The sequence below is a fragment of the Helianthus annuus genome, chromosome 13 (genome assembly GCF_002127325.2).
Source record: "Helianthus annuus cultivar XRQ/B chromosome 13, HanXRQr2.0-SUNRISE, whole genome shotgun sequence".
NCBI lineage: Eukaryota > Viridiplantae > Streptophyta > Magnoliopsida > Asterales > Asteraceae > Helianthus > Helianthus annuus.
In genome coordinates, this window is record NC_035445.2 from 89,348,230 (window position 1) to 89,355,651 (window position 7,422).

Below are 7,422 nucleotides of genomic sequence, written 5' to 3' on the forward strand. Positions count from 1 at the left end.
CTATCCCCAACCAAGATTACATAGGCATGCGCTACTTTCATTCAGTTTCTAGCTCATTTTTTCTATTTTTTTTCATGATTACAAATTCTAACGGTTTTAACTTATAACGGTGTTCCTTATACTCTTATTGGCGGTTTCAGTTTCCCATATTTCCCTAGATGAAAACCCACTAGTAGACCGACAATTAAGGTAATATTAACTCAAAGGGACTTAAAACCAAACCGGGCCTATTCACATATCCCAAACTAGACACAAGCTCGACTTAATTAATCTCATATTATCATTATTTGGACCCGAACAAAACCCCATCTTTTCTATCATTTTCCGTATTAATTTTGCAAACTTCTTTATTCAAAAGACATTTTTTGATTTTTGATTTTTTTTATTTTTTTAAATTTTTATGACTCAAGACTCATTAACTAAGACCTAAACGACAATTTTCCATCCCCACACTTAAACTCTACATTACCCTCAATGTAGGATGGAAACCGACTCAAAAGACTAAAAATAAATAAGAAATAAAAAGACTAAGGGCATAATTGGAAAGGACTTAGCTGGTTTTATAATGCGTATGCTCCAAACTCTCGTCCAATCCAGCTCGATCGTATAGCATTTTGGTCGCGATCGGCTCTGACACTAAGTAGTACACTTGGTAAATTCCTTGAAATTTGCTAAGCAGCTCCAAAAACACCCGAATGGAGATTGAGTACGGGTGGTACGATCCAAACCTGCATAAACAAAAACAAGCAAAACCAAAGCAGTACCGACTCAAAAACTACTAACTTAGACTCATGGTACAAAATAAACGACTCAAAATACAAACTCTACAAACCTCCCCACACTTGAATTTAATCAGGAGGTTTCTCCTTTATCCAACCTCGGTCTAACCCGTTTAATTCTAGTTGTTCATCGTTATTTATTAAATAGTTAACGATGAAACTAGAAAATATTTTAGGACATTCAAACGGGTCAGACCACCAAAATTTAATTTTACCTGGACCAAACCTGATACGATGCATGTAATGAGGAAGATGGTTGTCGCTACACTTCAGTTTCTCCTTATGCTTCTGTTTGCACCATCTTTGCACCCTCACGATATGTTGATCCAAGTGTTTTCTTCGTGCCTTCTCCCGTGTTCTTGTTGGTGTGGGTGGCAATCCAACATCTAAAACCTTTACGGGCCGGTTATCCAACTCTTCAGCCACTTTCTCTTCTTTTACCTTTGGTATTTGTTTGATCTCCATGGTTGGCTTCTTTTCAAGTAATCTCTCTAGATATGCTAGATCACCAACCGGGTCAAATTCTTCATCTATAAGTGTTGGTAAACCAACCAACTCATCACCAAACTCATCCTCCCAAGATGGTATATGCATCCCTCTCTCATTTTCCATCTTGTCAAGTGGCTCATCCACTTCTTCCCCCTCATCATCATTCCAGAAGTCGTTATCAATGGGTTCAGGACCGTAATACCATGGCGTGGAATACCAATTAGGCGTCACGCCCTGTTGAACCGGAGGTGGGACTGATATGTCCATTGTCGTCTCCAGTGCTATATCAGACAACTCTAGATTATTGGGAAGTTCCTCTCCAACCTCTTTTATCTCTTCTTCCTCTTCTTCTTCTTCTTCTTCTTCTCCCCCATAGCTCTCAAAGCCAATATCATCATCATAGTATTCATCCCATGTAAAGCGTATTGTACTTTCTTCTGATTCATGTAAACCGGACAATCTTCATACCAGTGCGGTCCATCCCAGTGTTGACACCTTGGATCCACATGCTGATTCATGCTTTCCTTAATCATTTGACTCAGTGTCTCAATCATTCGCTCAAGAATGGTGAACATTTCGGGAAACCTCGGATCTCCTTGATCCTGTGCTGTTGTCGTTATCTGAGCGAATATTTGACATGATTCCACGAACGCCCAAACATGGGGAGGGTACTCGCTATGATAACCTGCCATGAAGAGAGTAGCAAAACAACACAAAGTAGAGAGAGGAAGGAAAAAAAACTAAATAATAAAAAAAAAATATTTACAAAAATAAAGACTCGACACACTACTACTAGACACAAACCCTAAGACTCAAACTACAAATAAGACCAATTAAACAAATAAAATCAGTCAAAGCTAATAACGCAATCGCCTAAGTGTCCCCGGCAACAGCGCCAAAAACTTGATGTGCTGAATATGGTCTATAAAAAAAACTAACCTAATCTAGACACCCTAGTTTTAAATTTATAAACTAAGACTCTCTAAATGCTAGACCACTGACAGGCAAGTGTACCTATCGTACGTAGTAAAAGCCTAATGAAGTCCGAGTATCGAACCCACGAGACACTAGCGACGCTAAACTAGACTCTGACTCAACTAATTACTTAACTGGGTTATTTGATTTGTTTGGATTTTGGGGTGTTAACTAATTAAACTAAAGGAATTAACTAAGACGAACTAGACTACCTAGACGCAGGCTGAAGGCTACTAAGGTGAAATCAAGGATGAGAAAGTACTACCCAGGTTTGGAATCCTATTCGTGACTATCGGTTTTCTCTCGGTAATGGTAACTATGATGAAACCAGCTTCTAATAATACGACACTCTAAGACTAAAGATAAGTTGAATCTCCTCTCGGTCTCATCAACTTCTCCTAAGGTCTAAAGGTCAAATAAAGCTCACTGGTATGGGTTGGATCACCTCCCGGTCTCTCCAACAATACTAAAGTACCCAAAGACTAGATCTCCTCTCGGTCTCACTAATCACAATACACCCTAGAGTGCACGAGGTAACCTAAAAACACTTGACAAGACTTAGGAAAACAAATAATACTAGGCCATTTAGACAGATCTCCTCCCGGTTTCACTGCACCTAAATACCTAGCACCAAAGACAATCCTAACTATCTATCTCCTCCCGGTCTCAAGAATAGGTAGAACACTAAACTCCTCTAAATTATCAAACAATGTTCCAATGGAATTCTAGCTAGGAAAACCATAAACTAGTTACAAACACACAGTAGGTAACCTAACATGCATCTATACATGAAAGACATTCACAAAGACACACGAGGAACGATTATAAGACAACAAATTAGAATAAAGTATGCACACACATCTAACCAAAAATAATTAGGTCTCTTACTTTAATATTAAACCATCAATTAAATTACCAAAACCGAGAAATTACCAATTATCAATAAATATTCATCACAAACCCAGGTAGATAAGCTAATTAGCTAAGAATTATAGTCATAAACAATAAACAAGTCTGAGATATCAAAAACATCATGTTCACAAGTCTAAAAAAAACACAAAGTCTAATTAAAAACTGTAAAGCTAACTCGTTTGTGATCCCAGACTCGAATCTTGAACCGTGACTTGAAACTCGAACCAATCTTCTCTCTTTTTTCTCTTACTTGTCGTCTGCCCTTGTCTAATCTTCTGTGCGTCTACCTCTTTTTCTTTTTCTGCCGTCCGTAGTGTTTCTGTCGACCTATATAGCCGTTCCCCTCTAATTATGTCTATAGTATATCCTTTAGGGTTTTTCTATGTTAATTGAATAGCATAATTAATCAATTCAAAAGCCCAAAATCTCTAGCAAATGAGATCCATTCACGTAAACATGTTGGCTGGTCATCTTTCAGGCCGCCCAAAATAAAAACAACTCCCCCACTTTGTCTCGTGAATCATGCATGGCTATTCATTTTTGCGGCCCACTAGCAACAATCAGAATTATAAATATGGCCGCCATACTTTAATAATGTAGAGATAGTAGGCTCGGTCCAATCAAGAAAAATAGCGGTAACTTTTACTTTTGTCACTGGCACCTCACTCTGCCCAACTGGTTGGTCATTTCCATATTACTCATTTTCGCTCCATTTATACCAGAGACTAGCAAAACACAAAATAATATAACAAAACACTAAAAACTAAATAAAAATAAATAAAACTATACTATAATTATATATTTTACACGGGGAAAATATGTATATTTTACCACATATCAAATATCCCCACACTTAAACCTTTTTCGTCCCTGAAAAAGAATCTATGCATACGGAATCAGAGATGAATAAATACTCGGGTCAAAAACTTATTTATACTTGTTAAGATCAAAACTTGTGTTAGCCGCGATTGCAAATATGTTTGTCCCTTTAAACCCAAACTCAGTTCTAAGCCCCTTATCATGCAAATTTAGTTCAAGTGCGGTCATTCTACCTAGGGTCTCACGCTAGAAGCTACGGTCCACCTAATCTCGCCTCAAGCTTATAGAATAAAAGGAACGATCACTGGACCAATTCCCAACCGCTTTATATTAAAACCAAGAGAATTTAAAATCAGATATTTTTTTTCTTTTTTTTTCAGCATTATTTTTTTCTTTTTTTTCTTTCTTTTTTTTTTCTTTTAATGAGCGTAGACGTTGCTTTCCCTAGCCCAGAGGCATTCCGGCTGTACAGTCGTTATCCCCAACTCGGATTACTTAGGCTTCGGTACTTTTTCATTTGCAAGTTCGATTTCACACATCCTAGAGGTATTCCGGTTGTAAAGTCACTATCCCCAACCAAGATTACATAGGCATGCGCTACTTTCATTCAGTTTCTAGCTCATTTTTTCTATTTTTTTTCATGATTACAAATTCTAACGGTTTTAACTTATAACGGTGTTCCTTATACTCTTATTGGCGGTTTCAGTTTCCCATATTTCCCTAGATGAAAACCCACTAGTAGACCGACAATTAAGGTAATATTAACTCAAAGGGACTTAAAACCAAACCGGGCCTATTCACATATCCCAAACTAGACACAAGCTCGACTTAATTAATCTCATATTATCATTATTTGGACCCGAACAAAACCCCATCTTTTCTATCATTTTCCGTATTAATTTTGCAAACTTCTTTATTCAAAAGACATTTTTTGATTTTTGATTTTTTTTATTTTTTTAAATTTTTATGACTCAAGACTCATTAACTAAGACCTAAACGACAATTTTCCATCCCCACACTTAAACTCTACATTACCCTCAATGTAGGATGGAAACCGACTCAAAAGACTAAAAATAAATAAGAAATAAAAAGACTAAGGGCATAATTGGAAAGGACTTAGCTGGTTTTATAATGCGTATGCTCCAAACTCTCGTCCAATCCAGCTCGATCGTATAGCATTTTGGTCGCGATCGGCTCTGACACTAAGTAGTACACTTGGTAAATTCCTTGAAATTTGCTAAGCAGCTCCAAAAACACCCGAATGGAGATTGAGTACGGGTGGTACGATCCAAACCTGCATAAACAAAAACAAGCAAAACCAAAGCAGTACCGACTCAAAAACTACTAACTTAGACTCATGGTACAAAATAAACGACTCAAAATACAAACTCTACAAACCTCCCCACACTTGAATTTAATCAGGAGGTTTCTCCTTTATCCAACCTCGGTCTAACCCGTTTAATTCTAGTTGTTCATCGTTATTTATTAAATAGTTAACGATGAAACTAGAAAATATTTTAGGACATTCAAACGGGTCAGACCACCAAAATTTAATTTTACCTGGACCAAACCTGATACGATGCATGTAATGAGGAAGATGGTTGTCGCTACACTTCAGTTTCTCCTTATGCTTCTGTTTGCACCATCTTTGCACCCTCACGATATGTTGATCCAAGTGTTTTCTTCGTGCCTTCTCCCGTGTTCTTGTTGGTGTGGGTGGCAATCCAACATCTAAAACCTTTACGGGCCGGTTATCCAACTCTTCAGCCACTTTCTCTTCTTTTACCTTTGGTATTTGTTTGATCTCCATGGTTGGCTTCTTTTCAAGTAATCTCTCTAGATATGCTAGATCACCAACCGGGTCAAATTCTTCATCTATAAGTGTTGGTAAACCAACCAACTCATCACCAAACTCATCCTCCCAAGATGGTATATGCATCCCTCTCTCATTTTCCATCTTGTCAAGTGGCTCATCCACTTCTTCCCCCTCATCATCATTCCAGAAGTCGTTATCAATGGGTTCAGGACCGTAATACCATGGCGTGGAATACCAATTAGGCGTCACGCCCTGTTGAACCGGAGGTGGGAATGATATGTCCATTGTCGTCTCCAGTGCTATATCAGACAACTCTAAATTATTGGGAAGTTCCTCTCCAACCTCTTTTATCTCTTCTTCTTCTTCTTCTTCTTCTTCTTCTTCTCCCCCATAGCTCTCAAAGCCAATATCATCATCATAGTATTCATCCCATGTAAAGCGTATTTTACTTTGATTTTTCTTCTGATTCATGTAAACCGGACAATCTTCATACCAGTGCGGTCCATCCCAGTGTTGACACCTTGGATCCACATGCTGATTCATGCTTTCCTTAATCATTTGACTCAGTGTCTCAATCATTCGCTCAAGAATGGTGAACATTTCGGGAAACCTCGGATCTCCTTGATCCTGTGCTGTTGTCGTTATCTGAGCGAATATTTGACATGATTCCACGAACGCCCAAACATGGGGAGGGTACTCGCTATGATAACCTGCCATGAAGAGAGTAGCAAAACAACACAAAGTAGAGAGAGGAAGGAAAAAAAACTAAATAATAAAAAAATATTTACAAAAATAAAGACTCGACACACTACTACTAGACACAAACCCTAAGACTCAAACTACAAATAAGACCAATTAAACAAATAAAATCAGTCAAAGCTAATAACGCAATCGCCTAAGTGTCCCCGGCAACGGCGCCAAAAACTTGATGTGCTGAATATGGTCTATAAAAAAAACTAACCTAATCTAGACACCCTAGTTTTAAATTTATAAACTAAGACTCTCTAAATGCTAGACCACTGACAGGCAAGTGTACCTATCGTACTTAGTAAAAGCCTAAAGAAGTCCGAGTATCGAACCCACGAGACACTAGCGACGCTAAACTAGACTCTGACTCAACTAATTACTTAACTGGGTTATTTGATTTGTTTGGATTTTGGGGTGTTAACTAATTAAACTAAAGGAATTAACTAAGACGAACTAGACTACCTAGACGCAGGCTGAAGGCTACTAAGGTGAAATCAAGGATGAGAAAGTACTACCCAGGTTTGGAATCCTATTCGTGACTATCAGTTTTCTCTCGGTAATGGTAACTATGATGAAACCAGCTTCTAATAATACGACACTCTAAGACTAAAGATAAGTTGAATCTCCTCCCGGTCTCATCAACTTCTCCTAAGGTCTAAAGGTCAAATAAAGCTCACTGGTATGGGTTGGATCACCTCCCGGTCTCTCCAACAATATTAAAGTACCCAAAGACTAGATCTCCTCTCGGTCTCACTAATCACAATACACCCTAGAGTGCACGAGGTAACCTAAAAACACTTGACAAGACTTAGGAAAACAAATAATACTAGGCCATTTAGACAGATCTCCTCCCGGTCTCACTGCACCTAAATACCTAGCACCAAA